At 42.2% G+C, this 20,043-nt stretch overlaps 1 long non-coding RNA gene across 1 annotated transcript; it reads right to left on the reverse strand.

The window, feature by feature from the left end:
- Positions 1-5,958: 5,958 nt before the first annotated feature.
- LOC109297002 lies at positions 5,959-17,916 on the reverse strand. Its single transcript, XR_002097138.1, has 3 exons — positions 17,899-17,916; positions 17,649-17,653; positions 5,959-6,032 (listed from the first exon to the last, which is right to left on the reverse strand). It is a non-coding gene; the product is annotated as an uncharacterized LOC109297002 (long non-coding RNA).
- Positions 17,917-20,043: the final 2,127 nt, after the last annotated feature.

The following is a 20,043-nucleotide window of genomic DNA, read 5'->3' on the forward strand; positions in this document are numbered from 1 at the left end:
ACTGAGCTCCCCCAGAGGATAGTATTCTAATCATCAGCAATAAGACAGGCAGGATTAAGAGCACCTCCCTGTTGAAAGTAGGTTATTGGAGAAGCAAAATGGAAAACCTCATAAGGAAAACAGGAAAGCAGGATCTTGTCTCTGTGACTCAGGCAAGTAGACACTACCTAGGCAGATGGGGAGTGAGCCCTTGCTTCCAACATTTGTGCATTTTCCATTCCAGAGTAATTGAAAAAAATACTACATAAAGGGCACATCTACACATTGCCCTATGGCGATGTAGCGATGCAGTACATTGCCATATGGTGTACTATGGTGACATAGTGATCATGTGTGCCTACATGTGATTGCCAGCTATGGTGCTGTAGCAGTGCACTCCCTGGGTATAGTGTGCAGCTATGGTGGTGTAGCAGTGAAATTTAACTGTGTGCCATGCGCATGGTACAGTAACCACCCATATTGTGCTGTACTAAAGCACAGTGCCATAGCAACGCCACCATACGGAAATCTGTAGATACATCCAAAGAGTAATGGAGGCAGAACAGGCTCCTTCCCATGGTTTTCTACCTGCTTGATATTCCTTCTCCCTAGAGCTGGAATAGATACTTGGACTGTACTATTTGGAAAGCCTTCCCATGGTAATTCTGATTTCAGCAATTCTTGATACAGGCAAAACTGTAAGTCCTGTTGACTAACTCATTTAATTTTTTATCATGGTTGTGAGAATGCCTGTAACTGGGCTCACAACTGTGCTCCTCAAACTGTAGCAGTTGGCAGCATGGTAATTATCGCAGCTACACTTGAAGAGAAGGGGAATTATAAATGCAGAGAGAGACCAAGAGACGTTATGTAATCTTTTTGATCAAAATCATGAGGTTGTTTGTTTTTTAGGGCTAGTCTCATCCTATTTTGGGATCTGAGGTATGATTTTTAAATGTTGGGGGTTCTCAATAGTGGGGAAAGGACAATTCAGAGCTCTTGCACAAAGTCAGACTTCAAGTGACAAACACATTCTTCCTTGAAGGTGATGGCAGTCAGTTACAAGTGCACGTCCTGCACACTAACAAGTAGCTACAGAATGGCACTGTGGGGAAGAGAAGCTGATGCTACTATACCTTTTATAGAGATGCAACAGGGGCCCAACCCTAAATATCATGCTTTTTTCTGGTTTCTACAGACATAGCAGTCAGCCACAGTGCAGCGGTGGCTTTGAGAGCCATAACTGAGCTCAATATTCTGAGTGGTGTTTGAGGAACATCATTTCTACAATGCAAAAATTAAAATCCTCACATGAGGTGAGTGATACCCAGGAGAGAGGATGCTTTAATTGTATGTATTTTATTCTCTATTTTTCCTCAATTTCCTAACTCCTTTTCTGTACCTTAACAATGATAAGCATAAAGATAATGTGAAATATCCATTTCCTCCTGCTTCCCCCTCACCTCAGCCCCACCAGTTGGAGAAATTGTACTTATGTTAAACTGTACATTTTTGAAAGCCTTTACTATCAGAAAAAACAATACAATCTTGCACTTATTCAGCTTAAACAGAAGATATTAAATGTAGGTGTAACAGAACAGGGGGAAAAATCACCACAGTTTAATAAATTCTAAATACAGTTCTGTCAGATAATGTTCCTGGTTGGCCAGATAACATGCTTTGCATCATGGCCAGCTGTTCTGGCTATGGAGCTAACCTGGTAATAAGCAGAAAAATGTGTTTGAACGGGACACCTCTATAGTGCGCCAATCCCAACTTTCTGTGTTCTAGCCTTTGGGCGAGAACACATCTTTCAACATCTTGGCATCTTTCAATATTAAGAATTTTGGTGAAAAACCATGCATCTCTCCAGTTTTTTGATCAGCATTAGCTGTTAGTGGCTTGTGTAAAGGTAGTACTCCAGGTGTAGGTATCTCAGCCATCACCCACGTTCTAGCACTGAGCAGCGAATTCTGTTTTCTTTTGCACCAACATCTTTCAGAACCAATTCTTTAAAAGTTACTGGTATAAGTAGGAACAGAATCAGGCTCTTAGTTTCAGATCTTTGTGTAGCATGGACAAAATTCTGGTTTCTGCTACACCTGTGATTTCTAGATTACACTCATGTAATCGAGGGTAGAATTTGTCCTCTGTATAAAAATGTTCTTCAGTTTCCTTTGCATTTAGTGGTTGTGACAAATAGCTTTCTTTGTCAATGGATCATGGTGCTGCATTTACAAGAACATCCTCTGTTAAAAAGAGCAATTTCCTCTTTGTTTCAACTCCTGGGGCTCTTCAGAGTTAATGCCATGGAATTAGATCAGTTCAAAAAGAATTTGATTGATGAGGGATTTGAACCTTTATAACCCCAAACCCAAACCCCAGATCTGGTCTATGGTCTAATAGTGCAATTTATTTTTCTATTTGCAAATTCAAATTAAACCTACACTGCTTGGACAGTATGCTATCGTTTAAAACCACTTCCATACACAAGTAAGTTAACAGTTCTGAACATCCTAACCTGAAAATAAGAATGATATGTTGCAATAATATATCTTTATAAAATACATCCCTTGTATGTTGCTCTAGGTCTTTTGTAGTTAGTGCTTAAGTGAGACATGCGATACTAACAGATATGAAATATAAAATCTAAAGGATTCAGGCCAACTAGAAAACATGTATAAAATGGCAGTTTAGAAGGTTCAGCAGAATTAAATGGAAATCCCTGCAGTAAATCAATTGCCAAAGTGCTTCCTTACTACCACTTAGAACAAGTTGTTTAAAGGGCAGTCCCCAACAAAACCCAGTTGGGGAAAAGCCCATTAAACTAGGGCGGTTTGAACTGAAATCAGTCTTTTCAATTAATCCTCTTCTTGGACTCCCTCTAAAGCATAAGTTATTTTTCTTTTAAAGAGGGATTTCAAGCTGGAGCACATGGTTCTGTATCTCAAACATACTTTAATTTCCTCTTCACTATATTTTCATAACTTTTCTTGGTTACATGCTAATTATTAAATTTATTTATCATGTGAACAAGGGTTTATTCTTTCCCACACATTTTGGGTTTGTTATGCTGGTAAAATCAAAAGCAACCTGTCTGATGTCAGCAAAATGGCATGGGATAAGAATTAGTCTATAATTGTCTTTTAGTGAAACCATAAAGCTAAATTCTCTCTCCCTTTTAAACCTGCACAACCAATGGGGCTGATCAGGTGTAACTGGTGGCAGAATTTAGCCCAAAGTGTTGAAGTTGAGACATGACGTTAATTACCAGGGCTGATGTCAAAGGCACAGGTTTTGACTTCACCAAATGACACATGAGGTAAATCTAGGCTGTGAATAAGAAAGTGCTTATTCAAAAATAAATGCCTTGAAATAATAATGTAGCAAATGGTATATTAACAGGCCAATAAATTGCATTTTTTATAAATGTTCCATTTTTTCATTTTGGCTCTACTATGAAAGTCCTTTTTTAAGAGAAGTAACATAAAAGACAAAGCTGTGTTAAAGAAAATATGTTCACTCTTCCAATGGTTTCATATATTCTGTTGCTTTTTAAATGTAATGTTTATCTAATAAATACTATTTCACTGTTAAACAGTAGCTCTGTGTCTGTGTTCCTATTTTGAAAGGCAAGACCTCCTTTAAGTTTTGCTATGCTGTCTCTGAAAAAAGCTCTGCTGTAATGAAAAGAGATACTATGTGGCTGGAACAGGCTCTCAGGGAAGTCTGCTTGCCATGTTGTGCCTCTGGGCAATTTATCCTTCAAACAGATCCCAGAGTTTTTCTTTCTTTCTTACTTGTTCCTTTTTTTAATGGAAATGCAGGTTCCTGTGTAAAGCAGGCAATACCTTGAAAAGAAAGTTAATCTAGATAATAATTTACCATTGTTCAAAGTCAGGCGATTAGTTACCTGCATGGATCTATTTAAATGTTTACTGTTGCTTTTTTGATATGCAGAGGGGGCAATATTTGGATTATTTTTTGGACATTCAGCTCATACTCAAGGATGTGTGTAACTTTCAGCTTTTACCCTCAGTGGACTAGTGATGTTCTTAAAAATATGTGTTTGCTTAAGTATTTGCTGAATTAAATCCTTAGCGTTTTTCAATAAAATCAATACTTTGCAACTCTGATCAGTTAAAAAAAATAGCTTGTATTCTATTTCTTAAATGGAGTAAATAAAACTCATACTTACGAATGCAGTTAATTCCTAACTGTTTGAACATTAGTCACTTCTATCAAGGTATAAACTGAGTATGGCTTTAAGAAATTCAACATGACTGAACACCGTGGGTTACTTACTAGAACAGGGAACAAAGCCCCAAAACACTCCCACTAATTTCTTTTATTTTCAGAGGCAGTTAAAATGAAAGGTAAAAGCAATGCATCCAAAATGTCTCATCTCTGTAAAACAGGTCATTTTGAATTTTTTTTTTCTGTTTTTAGTTATTATTTTATATGTTTTGAACCTTCATCTTAATTGTTCACCTTGTTTCTAAGCTTTTAATATGGCTCAGTTTTAAGGACTTGCTATTACTTCCTGCTCACATGCTATACTAGGTAGGCAGTCATCTCCCACAGTGACTTTAGAGAACCACAGAAAGTTTGGAGATGTGGGTCCTGATTCAGCAAAGTCCTTAAACACCTGTGTAACTTTAAACCTTGGAGGAGTCCAGTAAATGCCTATGGAGAGAAATCAATCAGTCACCCTTTCTTGTGGCAATTTGTACTTTCTCCTACAGTCTTGCCTGGAACTAAGAACAGAAGTGCATGAAACTGAAACTGAATTTAAAAAAATTCTACTAACTTTTTCCAAATCTTAAAAAACAACCAAACAAAGGCTATGACTGAGAGGTCATGTCAGCCCTTTATATCATCACTGGTTCACTCCTACCTCGTTATCAACACCAAGAGAGTGGAGTTCAAGTGACCTATCATTGCAATCCCAAAATAGCAGGTCTCTGATTTAAATTGTTGCAGCTCTCCTGCAGTACATTATAAAATGTCTGTGAAGCTGTGGACAGAGCTGGTAATTTCTTACTGGCTGCAATGATAGTTAACTTGTGTCTATCATACCAAGTAAAAGCCCTAGAGATACTTTGGTTTGGGCCTCCATTTTATTTACATACCATATAGAAAAAGAGGCAGAGCTTGGGAATAGAAGCCAGGAATTCCTAAGTTTTAAGTTGTTCTGCTGCTGACTCCATCTGTGGCCTTGGGCTAGTCTGGCATTTAGATACTGCAGTGACTGACACTTTACAAACATTCCATAGATACACACAAGTCATAGATTCACATTCTATGCCATATCAGAAAAAGCACAAGCAGGCAAGGGAGACTTTCAGTCACCTCTAGTGCAGGTAGAATCTGCAGAGCCCAGGAGTCAGTGCTGCTTTCAGCCCAAATGTTAGAGCAGACTCAAGACATACTCTAACCAAGTCAACCTCTCTTCAAGCATCCATAGACTTCTCAGCAGCCCAGAGTAGCCACAAAACTGAGTCTCTATTCACACTATTTCTAATGCAGGTGCAAAGCAGAGACCAGATCCTGGCCATTAGTTCCTCTACCTACCTACCATAAAATAGAGGTTATATTTATGCATATTTTTAACAATGGTTGTATATGCCATTGGAGAGAGTCCAGCAGAGGGCAATGAAAATGGTTAGGGGACTGGAGCACCTGACTTTTGGGCTAGGGACAGGCATTACACATAAACTGGTTCAAGTTATCAGAAAATGGTTTAAACCTTTAACAGAACAGATGTTCAGTGCACATAAACCTGTCTGAAAATGGCTGAAATTGGTTTAAGAGAAACCTGGTTGAATGTAGTATCAAACCTAACTGATTTGGGTCAAACCAATTTATGTAATGTCTGTCCCAGACCCCTTTCTGGTTTAAGTTAAATCAGAGTCCTCCAGAATCCAAGATGCTCTGAAACTCTGGGCAGGCCTCTGCTTTCTGCTCCAGCTGGCCCCACCCCTCTGCTCTCTGGCTACAGCTCTGGCAGAAACTTACAGGCACAGCGGCATCTGCCTGGCTTCCCCCTGCTCCTCACTCTCCCCCCTTACCACTCCTTGCTCAGGTACGGATTTCCCCCTCCTCTCTACCTTACACAGATACGTCTCAGCATTAGCTAGCATACCACGTGCTGGCTATGGTCCATGCTGTGGGAGATGGGACAAAGGCAGACAGGACAGTGTTGGCTTAGGGCTTTTTGGAGCTAGTCAACAGGTAGCTGGTAATGTCCCTCCATTACTTCCTTGGAAAAAGTTGTTTAAAAAGAGCTTGAACTAGTGAGAGAGGCTTTGTTTTGTTTGATGGGCTGATAAATGCTAAGAACTTTCTGTGTAACTCCCTGCTGTGTAGCTCAATGCTCTGCTATCAACAGCAAACCCCTCCCTAATCCAAGTGCCCTGCTGGGGCCTGGTCATGACCCCTCTCAGCTCAGCTTAGCTGGGTTGATATAATTTGGGATGGTCCTGATTTGAGCAGGGGGTTGGACTAGATGACCTTCTGAGGTCTCTTCCACCCCTAATTTTCTATAATTCTACAGGCATACCTCGTTTTATTGAGCTTCGCAGATATTGCGTTTTTTACAAATTGAGGCAAGACCCTCCACCAGCAAAAAGATTACAAGTCACTGAAGGCTCAGATGATGGTTAGCATTTTTTAGCAATAAAGTATTTTTTAATTAAGGTAGGTACATTGTTTTTTTAGACATAATGCTATTGCACACTTAATAGACTACAGTATAGTGTAAATATAACTTTTATATGCACTGGGAAACCAAAAAATTCATGTGACTCGCTTTATTGCGATATTCGCTTTATTGCGGTGGTCTGGAACCGAACTCGCAATATCTCCGAGGTATGCCTGTATTTCTATGTCTACTTAGGGTACTTAAAATGATTCATTCAACCCGGAGCCCTTTTCTGCACTGGCTTCATGGGTGCTATATCCACTCTATCATTTGACAAGGTCTTTGAAAATATTATCAAATACTCAGTATTATGATTAACATCACAGGCCAGCGTATGCACACCTTACAATAGTGAGCAGAGACTTGCACTGAAGTCAGCAAGATTGCATAGAAAGATCTACTTGCCACTGTATATAGTGGGGTGGAACACAACATGACCCTATATTAATATGAACAGCATAGAAATACTATGCTAAGCAGGACTAAGGGTGTTTATACACGTGCTCCAGGAGTGTGTGTGTGTGTGTGTGGGGGGGGGCATTTTAATTAGAGCAGCTCCAAGAGCCACTGTAATTAAAGCACCTAGAGCATCAGGTGTATCAGCATCCCAGTGCTGAAAAATGGCAGTGGGGGAGCTTTAACTAAAACTTGTCAAACAAGCTTTAGTTAAAGTGCCCCAACTCCATTTTTTAGTGTAGGGGTGCTGATACACATGATGCTGGAATCTACTGGAGTGCAGAAATTACCACATTCCAGCAGACTTGATTAATCTTGTAATTACAGCACGTTGGAGCAGACTTGCTGCATGTGTTTAGGCACCCTAAGTGACTTTCATGTTACACCAATGCTTATGGGAATTTTTTAAAATGAACAATTCAGTGAAATAGGAAATTGTAAAAGAAGCAAAGCTGTGATACAAAATGAAGATAATTGCTAAAAACACTGGAAGATGTTTTGCTATAATTATATAGCATGTTAATAATACATAAACTATGGGGTGCTGTTGGAATGAATTGATATAAAATATTGGTGTGGATTTCCCCCTCCTTCTCATATCTGTCTTTGTAATTCAGAAGAATGAAAGGAGCCTGATTACTAATTGGGAACAGTTCAATAGGTTACCATCTCTATGAGAGCTAGCTTCCACAAACTCCTGTGGGGCCAGATCCTTTCAGTCCTATTCAGGCAAACTCTCACTGAAATCTATTACGATCCTTCAGGATTTGGCCCTATATTTGTTACTTGCTTACTTATAGAAATAGTCCTGGAAAAACTTCAGGCAAATTGAAGCCTTTACTGTGGACACAGTGAACAGCTGTTGGGTCATAAAGAAGCCAGAATGTCCCCTGGGTAAACTCTCTTGCTGCTCAGACAGCACAGAGCCAACACAGACAGCTCTGTACTGCTCTACTGTACAGCTTCTGATGCAGGGACTCGCCAGGATGAAGCTGGAAGGACTTTTTGCTGACTATTTGAATTTATACCAAGGGCTATGCTGGGCCATATTGTGGCTCCTTGATTCACATTAGTAACACATTATTCACGTGCCTAGTCCTACCTTTGTATATAGTTTAAATCAGTGAACAAATCTAAGTAAGAAGTATTTCTCTGAAGCTGTAATTCAACAGGGGATCCATAATGGATATAGGGCACATCATTCAGTACACACAACATGGTATCACCTGACACATTTGAATGCTAGAGTTTGAACTGAACTGCAAGGTTCAGATCCACTCACCAAGTTTGGCTTGTGTTAGATCAAAGGGGTAAGATTCTGTGCTGTGTGTTACACAATGCACAGCTCAGAAGAAGGTTCAGAGAGGGTTGTGCTAGCTTGCTCCAGGGCCCAGCATAGCCTCAGATGTAAATTAAAACAGCCCACAACCCTTCCCACCCTCCCTCACCAACTTTCAGCTCTACTACTGCAGCTCTTTATACCAGATGCTGAACAGGAGAGCAGTGTAAAACTGTATATGTTGGTTATATACTGAGAGAGTTACCCAGGGGCCGTTGTGGCCCCTTGAGTGAATTGCCACATAAAGTGTCCACAGCATGCCCTCCAATCTGCTCCAGTGTGTTTTTTTTCAGGATCATTTTCTAGGTAAGCAGGTCTCTTTAAGGAGTGGGAACCAGATGCCAAGGTAATCAAAGAACTCTGCCTCCCTAATATGTGAGGGCAAGTCACCCCATTTGCCACCACAGATAGCTGCTAGTTTGGAATAATTCCATCTCCTATTTCCCTATATGAGTGCTCCCTGAAGTAATAAATATTCAGGAATGCTGACATCATAAGCTGCTATTTATAAAATCCTTACTTTGAGGGATAGAAATGCAGTATGCATAAAGAGATTCACAATTGGAGAACTGCTAAAGTGAACAAAAAGGAGCTTTACTTAAAGCCAAGGAACAAATTCAGCATTTTTTAGCTTGTGTTTCAAGAAGGTTCAAGAAAGTCAAAAAGAATTGTTGATGTTTTTCACAAGCTGCTAGAGTTAAATAAAATGGTAAAATATCCACTGTCAGATCTGGATGTATGGGTTAGCATGGGACAAATCTTAACAAAGACTGTCTTGTGGTTTTACATTGTACTTCAGTGACCTGGCTTCATCTAAAATATCTGGGAAGTAGCTCATTTTTGTGCTCATGCATCCCTGATTTTGACTGAAATTGCAGCCAGTTGTTCAGACTTCATGGGAAGTTTATGAGGATCATATGTTGGATACTGATCATTATTCAATTAAGTTAATGGCTCTCAGGAGGCATACCTTGCAAATGAAGGCTACACTTCAAGAATGTAGGAAGGCTAACAACTGAGGGCTGTTTGCTCCCCCCTGCGCAGTGTGGAGTACAGGGAAACATGCTTGTTGATAACATGTGTTTTGTCCAAAGTGGACTGAAGGGAATGTCTGAATTGCAAGCCTTCAGAAACCTCAGCACTGTAGCACTTTGGGACTGGAACACCATATATTTTGGTGCAAAGGGTTAATGACTGCAGATTACTTGATAGGAAAATGAAGTAAGGAGCAGGGACTCTACTAGTGTGCTTACCTAGGAAGTCTAAATTATTACTGGCTGATTTATTTTCTGGTGTGAATATTGCTACTTGAAGACTTAACTGTTTTTTCTTCTATCTTCATTCACATGGCTTCCACCCTCCTCAGAGGTGAAGGGGATGTGGGGGGATGGTGGGTTTGGTTAAAACAGGGGCAGGCAATTATTTCAGGTGGAAGGCTATTTAACGACTTTTGGCAAGTTATGGAGGGCCTCAAGGGTAGCCCTGTCCCTTGACATGTGTTCTGCTCCCTGGTCACCACGTTGGGACTGGAAGTCTCATCCCCTAACACCTTGCCTTTGCCACTGGAAGTCCCTTCCCTTGTCCCCCCAGAAGTACTCCTTTTAGCAATGGTTTGCCATCTCAAAACTGGAAACATATCATATTATATTCTAAAAATCAAACATCTATTACAACCTTCATTAATTTAATAAAAAAAATTGTCCTGATTTAATGCGTTTGTGTAGAGTACATGTTTGTGTAGTGTAGGTTTGTGGTGTGTGGGGGAGGGTGTGTGTGTGTGTTGGGGGTTGTGGGGAAGTGGATAGGTGTGGGGTGTATATGTGGGGTGAGGAAGCATGTGGATATGTGGGGTGTGGGTGGGTATGGGGTTTGTGGGGAATGTGAGTGTGTGGGGGAAGGTGGCTGGGGAGGGATGTGGCATGTGGAAGGTTTGTCCACAGGCCCCCATAGCAGGAAGAGACCCCTTAGCACTCCACTAAGCCTGGGCTCTGTGCTCCTGCCACTCCTGCCCCTGGGTCACCAGCAGGGCCCCATGCTGCCGCTCACTGCCACTTCCCCCCCTATCTATCACCACTGCCCTTCTGCCACTTACCCATCTCCCCCACAGCTTGCCACTCTGGCATCATGTCCCAGCTGCACAGTAGAGACAGCAGGACACAGCAGGAGCTGCGCTGGCCCAGTGGGCACCACACAGAATCAGCTGAGAACTGCAGGGGTCAAGCAAGCTCCTGCTGCATCCTGTGGTTCAGTGCTGCAGCCCGGAACCATGTGGTGCCAGAGCAAATGGCAGGGGGTTGGAGGGGAGCGGCACCAGAAGTGGGCAAATGGCTCCATCAGGGGTGGGGGGTGAGTGGGAGTGAGCGAGTGCACACAGCGCAGCAACAGCTGAGCGGGAGTGTGGGACCAGCATGGTGTGCCGGGGCTAGCACTGGCAGGGCCCAGAGCGGGGCAGCAGAAGTATGGGGTGTGGGCTGGCATGGCTCTATGGAGCCAGGCTGGGCTGTGCCAGCAGAGAGAGGGGGAGCTGGCCCAGCTCCATAACCCCTGCCAGACTGGCCCCGTGCTCCTGCTGCCCCTCTCTGGGCCCCACCAGTGCTGGCCCCAAGGTATCAGTGTGAGTTCCACGCTCCTGCCCAGCTGTTGCTGTGCTCCACACTCCCACTCGCTGCCCCTTCCTCCCACTTGCTTCCGCTTTCACAGCTTCCCTGCCTGTGACTGCCACTGCTCCTCTTCACCCCCTGCCACCCCACTGCTCTGGCATCACATGGTTCCTGGCTGCAGGTGGCAGCCGGCTTAACCCAACCCTGAGGACTGTGGTAATCACCTGTGGTCTTCCCCTGCCTCCCCCCATCCTTCTTAACTGTATTTCCCTCTGGCACAGGCAGGCAGGAACTGTCCCAGGGTCCCAGGACAGGACCCTCTGTGGCATGGGGCTTCTGGCTAGGGGTGGGGTGGGCAGGGTCAGACAGCTTTGCTCATGCAGCTGCTTGATCCTGCCAGTGGCTTCACCTGCATCCTACTGCCCCTGTTTCTTGTCATCTTTAACAGGCAGCCAGGGGCAGGTACATATTAATTTACTAAATTTTTTAGGGGCCCTGTGGGCTGGATAACATGGCCTGGCAGTCTGGATTCAGCCTGTGGGCCTTATTTTGCCCTGTGTTATAACATTACCAAAGACCAAATCATCTCCAGTCATTGAAAGTCTAACTGCATCTTTGGAAGAATGGGTATTCTTATCAGATTCCTGCTCAGGTATTACTCCCAGCTGTGAAAGCTGAAGCCTGGGGTTGCCATGGAGACCAGCCCCAGCCACACAGCAGAGTAGGGCAGGGCAGGGCAGGGGGCTGCTCCAGAGCTGCTGGGATCTTGCCAAGGGGGTAGCTTGCTCCAGAGCCAGGGCAGAACTGAGATCTGTACCCTACATGCTCCAGCAGGGGCATGCAGTCAGGGGATCCCAGCTCTGCCCCTGCTCCAGAACAGGCTGTCAGCACCGCAGAGCTGCAATCTCCTGCCTGTACACCCCTGCCCAAAGTATGCAGGCTACACATCACAGCTCTGCCCTGGCTCTGAAGCAAACTGCCCCCATAACAAGATCCCAGCAGCTCTGGAGCAGCCCCCTGACCTGCTCTGCTGCGCAGCTGGGGCTGGTCTTCACGGCAACCCCAGCCTTGAGTTTTCACAGCACAGCAGGGCCTGGGGTCACCATAGAGACTGGCTCCAGACATGTGCAGGGACGACTGGGAAATGGAGTCCACTGCCAGCCGGATCTGGCCCATGGGCTGGACTTTGCCCATTCCTGCTTTAGGCTATGCCACTTTAGGCAAGGATTATCTTTGGACCCTGCTACCTAACTCAAGTTACCTTAACTTCTGGCTGCTCCACTGAGACAAAATGATCAGTTTGTAGTCCTCCAGTTCCTCAGGAGGCACTGCTACCAGCATGGACTACCTGACATCCAGAACTCTATGGCCTTGGACTGACAAATGGGGACAGCTGGGCAGCAGGTAAGTGGGAAGTGGAAAGGGGTAAAGTGGAAAATGTGGGATGGGGGAGGGCAGCATCAGGAAGAGGGGTGAGGGAAAAGGGATTGGGTAGGTAGACAGCTGCTGGGCAACAGTGGGAGCAGGATGGGTGAGCTGGGCAGCCTCCTGCATGCCTGAATCAAGCTCATGCTGCCCCTGCTGGGCCTTGCAGCTGCAGGTCATTGGAATAAAACAAATGGAGCTTGACCTATGATCTATCATGCTTGGCACACTAAATACAAAAAGGGTAAAATGGTTGTATTAGGCTTGATTAGGTCTGGTTTGGATTAAGGCTGTCAAATCTATGTCTTTGCTAATGGTTTTGTGAGCGAAAGGTTAGAGCAAAAACATCCAAGCCTGAGCACTACATGTACTGGTATGATAAAGCATATTAAAAGATTCACTCAGTCTGGGCTATAGCCAAAGTTCACTGAAGTCCATGGAAAATGTCCACTGGCTTCAGTACCTCAGGGGGCTTCAGATCAAACCCTCTATGAGCAACAGCTGAAAATACCTTGATGCATAAAAGCAGGAATTCTAATACCCAAATTACAAATAAAATGCATTAAAAGACTTTAACATTACAAAGTCAAGTGCTTAAAAGTTAGATTGTACTGAAATTAAGTCTGCCTGTGCAACTTTAATGCACTATCCTTGTGTTCATGTTTAAAATATCACCTTTACTTACATACTTTTTTTCCCATGGGACTCTTGCCTCACCACTGAAATAATAGTTATTCAATATATTATTTTCTCTTCTGAGATCAGTGTATAACCCTGTGCTTTATTTTTTGCACATCATTCAACTCTTATTCTGAATACATAGTTATTTCCTTGTTTCACAGTCTTTTCTGGAGCTCATCACTACAAAACCTGAGTGCTTCACAAATCTTAATGCATTTATTTTCACAATGCTTCTCTCAAATGATATGGCATTATTATCCCTGTTTCACGGAGGGAGAACTGAGACTCAAGGAGTGCCAGGTTATTTTCAGCTGTTGCTCAAGGTGAAAAGTGTCTGCTAATTTTAGGTGAGATCAAATGATTAGGCTCTGATTTTTTTCAGAGTACTTAGGGTTATAGTACTTTATATTTTCGAAGCATAGCTTTTGTCAACATTAGTTATAGCTGGGAGTTCTTGACCATTCTACATATCTGACTATAATGGCTCAATTTGGACAACTAGCAAATGAAGGACACAATAAGTGGTCACTTGTGAAACATTTGGTTTAAGTTTCTAGTGTCACCTAAGCATTCTGTGGCAAGCAGGATAGGATTCAATTCTCCAGGGTGCTACTGAACTGCCTTATCCCGAAACACTCCTTTCTCTTCCTGCAGTCTCCTGTTTCATTCTCTACACTTCATCCAGAGGTACTCTACCATTCCATGTCTAACTTTCAGGTCCCCAACTCTGTGAATAGAATTCACAAACCTCAATCATGCACCTACATTCCCTATACTGTGGTTGGGATGGGTGCCTAACACTGGGATTCACAATAGCAAACATGATGAATGCAGGACACCTGGGACAGGCAACATAGTGGTGAAGAGAGAGGTACATCTAAACTCCGACTTCTCTCTTAGATAAGGATATCTACATGAAGCCTTATATTAGGGGCCTATGGAAGTCTAGGATCACAGACTGAAAGTGCTTTCTAGACTTGGGCAACTAAACAGTCCTGTTATGGATGGACAATTGGCTCCCTCTTTTTGGTCGTAGTGATTGCTTGTTAGTGATCTTGCCCAGGAAGTAGAAGTCCTGGGTTCAGGCCTTCAGCATAATGGGATTCAAACCTCCACTTTCCAGGAGAATGACCTTATCATTAGACTATAGACTGGAAGTAGGGCAAGGGAGGGACATTCTCTACTCATTCTAGTGAAGCTGGGCCACTGTGATAAAAGAAATACAAGAATCATGAGGGCAGAGAAGGAGAGTAAGCAAGAGGCAGCTTACTCAGTAGTCTAGTAAATATGGCTCTCCCTAGAAAGGGAAGTCTTGGATTCTAGTCCCTGTGCTAGGAACTGCTTATGCATTTTGTACTAGATAGTCATTGAATAAAATGCAGAACTAACATTGGGAGCAGACTGATACCCAGTACTTCCTCTTCCCAGAGAAATGCCCTCAAACTGGGCTACAGAATTATTTTTATTCTTGCTGGCTCCATGAATCTTGCATTTCCTTACACACAGGGACCCAGTTTTGGCAGGAAGGGTGGAGAGTGTCTGCACTCCCCATCTGCTTGTATAACTTTATAGGTAGGTCACTGTCCTGGGAAGTGTGTGATTGAATTTGATTGCCTTCAGGCTTAAGTGGGCATATAACCCACGTTATAACTTCCTGTTTTAACCACTATACTATACTAAAAAGGGAGGCAATACCATAGGTTGTGTTTTTATAGGAAGTGAGTGATAGTGAGTGAGTGAATATTTTGTGCTGAGCTCAGTCTTGGCAGGTATATTAGGTGTGGTCAGTGCAGGCTTACCAGACTGGGCCCCTCAGGGACAGGGATCTCTAGTCTGTGAATCTCAAATGGGATTAGGCATGATAGGCACACAATGCTCAATCCAGTTCTGGATATATGTAGTAGCAAAACTTTAGGTACCTTAAGTCAGGTTTCTGATGAAAACTGGTTTCTATGCCTTGCAGGCATGTAGTTATTAGGGAGGTTTTTATGGATCCCTCTCTTGGATTTATGTGCTTAAATCCTACTTTGGGTGCACTTTAAGTACTTAAATCCTATTCTGGATCTTGCCTTAACTGATAGCAGTAGTAAGCTGTCATCTTCTAAGGGGACAAGACACTAGTGATAGATGAGGCACACACTTTGCCAGTGGCTTTCACATATTTCTGCTGACAGCAGAGGAATGTTGAAAATTAGAAATCTTGGGTCTTAGTCAGGATTCTGGAGTGAAGTGATCTCTTGTGGTCACATGACCCCTCTGCCCTAATCCCCCTAAATTTGACCTTTTCTGCCCCTGCCCCCTTCAGGAGTAATTTTGCTGAAACTTTCCCCCAAAAAATCAGCCTAAGGCAGACATGTCACATGCAAATTTCAGCCCAAATGGTTAAAGTTTGCTTAATTAATAAGCAACTGAGAAAAAGTTCTTTTAAGGGCATGTCAGACAAACTCAACTATAACCTACAGTGCCAGTTTATCTTATACTGTTGGGTGTAACGTGCAGCACGAAAATTATTACTGATTATAAATTGCCCTTGTATGGCACTCACTGGGAATTTGAAACTCCAAATAGCTTACACTACACAGATAGGGTCCTTCAAAATGAAAATTAGCTCTTTACTTAAATCTGGATTAGAAAATTTGAATAGAATTCCATCAGAGTTACCTTTAGAGAAATATAAATTCACAGAACTGTTATGTAAATATTATTTTGACTGAAATTATCATATAATTTGCTTCTGGAAATACAGCAGACACTATGATATAGGTAAGGAAAAACTGTTTGTGTTAATTCCAGCCAGGCATCTTTCTTGTAATGTCTCCATTTTGCTCAGAAAAAGATTATTATAGACACCAAAGAGGCTGCTTGAAACCAAGTTGTTCAACCCACTGCAGCTGTAGAGATGGTATATGCCTCTGTAGCCCTAGGAAAATACTGCTTATTTTTCATTTATTGTACACATTGGGTGCATCTACACAAGACATTTACTGTCCAGTAGACTGATTAGCTGTGCAATAAATGTTTTGGGATCTACACATGCTTCCTTATTAGGCTGGAATAAACTAATTAACGCTGCAGCAGGATAGTAATTGTAAATACAAGTACTATTCTGCTTTGGAGTGAAAAACTCAGCAGCAGTGCACAGGTAGACTGCCCAGCTGGCTGGGGCACATGGGTGCTTCAGTGCGGGGGCTGCCTGTTATCTAGCCCCCGCACTGAATACTGTGGTGCCCTGGTCAGCCCCTCTGCAGCACATTCAATTGAGGGGAGGAGCCTCGGGCTGGCAGGATGACCCCCAGGACCCTCTGCTAGCTAAGGCTGGTCCAACATGGCTCAGTGTGCTGCAGGACCAGGTGCATGTTCAAATGGCAATAAACTCCAGTTTATTGCTTTGCATTAACTGCACATGTAGATGCTTCCACTAAGAGCTATCACCTCTACATTTTACTTTTCATGTTTGACAGTAGACTGGTATTTATACAGTGGAAACCAGAAAATCTTTTGGCTCAGTCTACAAGGTACTTCTCAGTAGAATTTGTTAAATATTCTAACTAAAGATTATCCCTACAGAGACTCTACAGCATCTTGAGCAGGAGGTCATCTATTGCTCTGTGTCTAAACAGCACCTAGCACAATGAAGGGCCATTGCTTAGTCCTCAGGTAGTATCATAACAACAACAAGGACAGTACTGTTGTGTGGCAATTAGCAAGGAAACTTGTGCTGCTACTGCCTTTGTTGTACCCATTCTGTGGATAAAAATAGTCTGCTCTCCTCTGGCACCATTTGCAAGAACTAAATTCTTTTTGTGCATTCATAATATCAGTACTTAGTTTTAAAGTTCATTTTATAAGAGTTAAAACTTTTAAAATAGAGACTGGAATGCAAACAGAATATTTGAAAACCCTAAATACAGTGTAAGCCAGACAAGTTAAACAATAGCCTACAACAAGAGTTGGCAATTCCTGGCATGGGTGCCGGTGTGTGGCACGTGCATCTCAGAGCAGACAGCAGGTAAAGGGATGGTGTGGTGCTGCCACAACAAGAATCACATCCCTTGGGACTCCCTGCCATCCATCCCAGGAATGTAACATCTTACAAATCAAGGTTGCAGGTGTTTTTGACACTGTGCCCAAAAACACTGCCAAGCTCTGCCCTACAAGTTATATGGTTCTTGCAGAATTAGTCGTAAGGAGATACAAACCATGTAATTGTCATGCCACATTCCTACCGTTGACATTAGAAAGTTTCAGCATGAAGAGGAGTGTCAATAAAGTGCATGTTTCTTTTCTAAATAAGCTACTGGGATAAAAGTGGCAAGTAGTGAACTGGAGGATGGGGCTGGCGGGAAGAGAGATTGAAGAAATAGAAGTTCCCATAGGCAGTTCTTACATTTCCTGCATAGATATGCCAGACTGGCACTGTGTCTAATATAAGTCCTCAATTTCAAAGAAATCCAAAGGTTTTAACAGCAGCTTGGGCCCCAATATGATAACATTCCAATTTAAGCATGTTTGATTTTCTCATTCAGTCACATCAAGTCATCTCCTTTGGGTTTGCACTGAAACATCTGAGAACATGTGCAAATGGTTTTCTAAATAAGAAACAGCATTTTCCTCTGTGCATGTACTCCTAGGACAGGGAGGAAGAACAATTAAAAACTGCCCTTGCTCTCTGAGATGTAAGAGAGAAAATGGGACAGGGACATGGCTAGGGGAACGACTTATTCCTCCATCCAGTGGTTGGCAGAAAGCCTAAGTCCTAGATTTGCGAGGAGCTGTCTGGGGGAGGGAAACATCTTTACACTAGATGTGGAACAGGAGAGCCCTGAGGGAGGGTTGGAGAGGTGCCCAAGAATGAGAGCAGCATGCTGTAGTCACTGGCTCCAGTCAGCCTCTCTTCTACTTTCATGTAGCTACTTCTAATGCCATTAGATTTTACAAAGTTTGTGAGTGTGTGTGTGTGTTGTTTACAAAAGTGTCATTTTTGGCTTAGATGACCTGACAATATGCCTTTAGCAGATTCAATGTAAAAATAAACTTGCCCTATTTTTTTAATGTAAAACAAAACCAGATTGAGCTTTTACACTTAAAGACCTAACAAAATCATAAAAGTGAATTATGGGGTGAGAATCACTCTTTAAAGGAGAGCTTTACACTGGAGTAAACTTGGAATAGGAGAACGTTTATACATAAAATATTACATATAACATTCATATGTATAAAATTTGCTGACTGGCCAAATTATGTATTCCTTTCGCTGCTTATTATGTTAGATATTTGCATTTGAGTAAGTACTCTCTCTTTCACATAAGCCATTCTGTTCTTGATCTTGAAATGAAATAACAATCCTCTTGCATTACAGATAGCATTATTTTATGCTATAGTCACAAGTCTGTGATCGTGTATGTGAAACACCTAGTAGTTCATAAATACAGTATTAATTACATGGAACATGGAAATTTTATATTTCTTTCCTAACCTACATTGGGAAATAGTCAAAACAATTCAATTCAGGAGAAAAAAGGCTTTTTCCTTGCAGGAAATTCAGTATCTGAGGGTCTTCTTTCCTAACTTGGCAAATGCACACTGCAATCATGTGGCAGTCCCTTAATGCTATCACACAATAACATTTACAGCAAGGGTGTTTAACTCATAAGGCTCTAAGGGCTGGGTAAGTTGCATAGGGCTGGTCTGTGGGTCAGACTGGCCCCACAGACCAACTTTCCTTCCCTTTTCCCCCATGATCCCTGGCCCAGTGGCTGCTCTAGCTGGTCTGGGACCCACACTGTGTGGTGTGGATCTGGGAGTGGACAGAACTGGGGTCGTGTGCGTTGCAGTCTGGCTGGAGCAGCAGCCACACTGCATGGAGTGGCTGCTGCAGTAGCTTTAGGATTGAGCCATACATGTTGCCTGGTCTGGACAGTCCAGCAGTGACTCTCCCAGGAGGAACTGAATGTCTGTACCTGGCATGAGAGAGCAAAAACCCTATCATAATATCTTTATAGGTTGCCATCACAGTGAGATGCGAGTCTTAAAGCAGAATACATTTAAAGAAATGCAAACATCTGTGTTAAATGGTAGCTTCCAGCAGTACACATGTTTTTCTTAGATTTCAGAACTTAGTAGTATCAGTGGAAATGAAATAAAATGTCTGATTACAGTGCTGAAGTCAGCAGAGGAAGGAATGCAACAGAATTTTATTCTTTTTCCTGAGAAAGAACTCTCATAAATCATTAGTGATACATTTAAAAGGAGATTACAGTCATGGGACTAACTATTTTTCCTGTCCACCAAAAGAATAAAAAAGAAGATATTGAATTATGAACAATATGAACTGATATCTGTGCTTTTATGCTTATCTAGGCCAGTTTTATAAACATCAAAATGATCTGCATGACGTTGTTCAATCTCTTAGACTTCTGAGCACTTTAAACAGCATGTGGTGAATAGAAGAACAAAAGAGATGTTTTTAGGAGACAAAGTTTTTAGGCTGGAAATTAGAAAAGTTATCTTTAAAGCATTCAGTGCTTCTAAACACAGAAAAGTGGCATGAAAATGGCTTTAGATATAGATTGTCAAGTTCTACTGTGTCAAATGAGAAGAAATATAGATTTGCTTTTTCTAAGTACATCTTTCAGTTACAAACTAATCTCATTCACATTTTAGATCTTGCTGAAATCCAGATACTAAGAAAGTGTTAATTAATTTAACTATCATAAATTAAACCAAACTATTCCTTATTAATCTTCAGAGTCCCTCAGGAAGAGAAAACAATATGTATAGGATTTTTTCAAAGGCACTTAGTGGATTTTAGACTTTAAAAAATCCTATTATGATTAATTTAATTTTAATTAATGAAAATT

Source organism: Gavialis gangeticus, unplaced genomic scaffold, assembly GCF_001723915.1.
Source record: "Gavialis gangeticus isolate Ggan-Ray unplaced genomic scaffold, GavGan_comp1, whole genome shotgun sequence".
Taxonomy (NCBI): domain Eukaryota; kingdom Metazoa; phylum Chordata; order Crocodylia; family Gavialidae; genus Gavialis; species Gavialis gangeticus.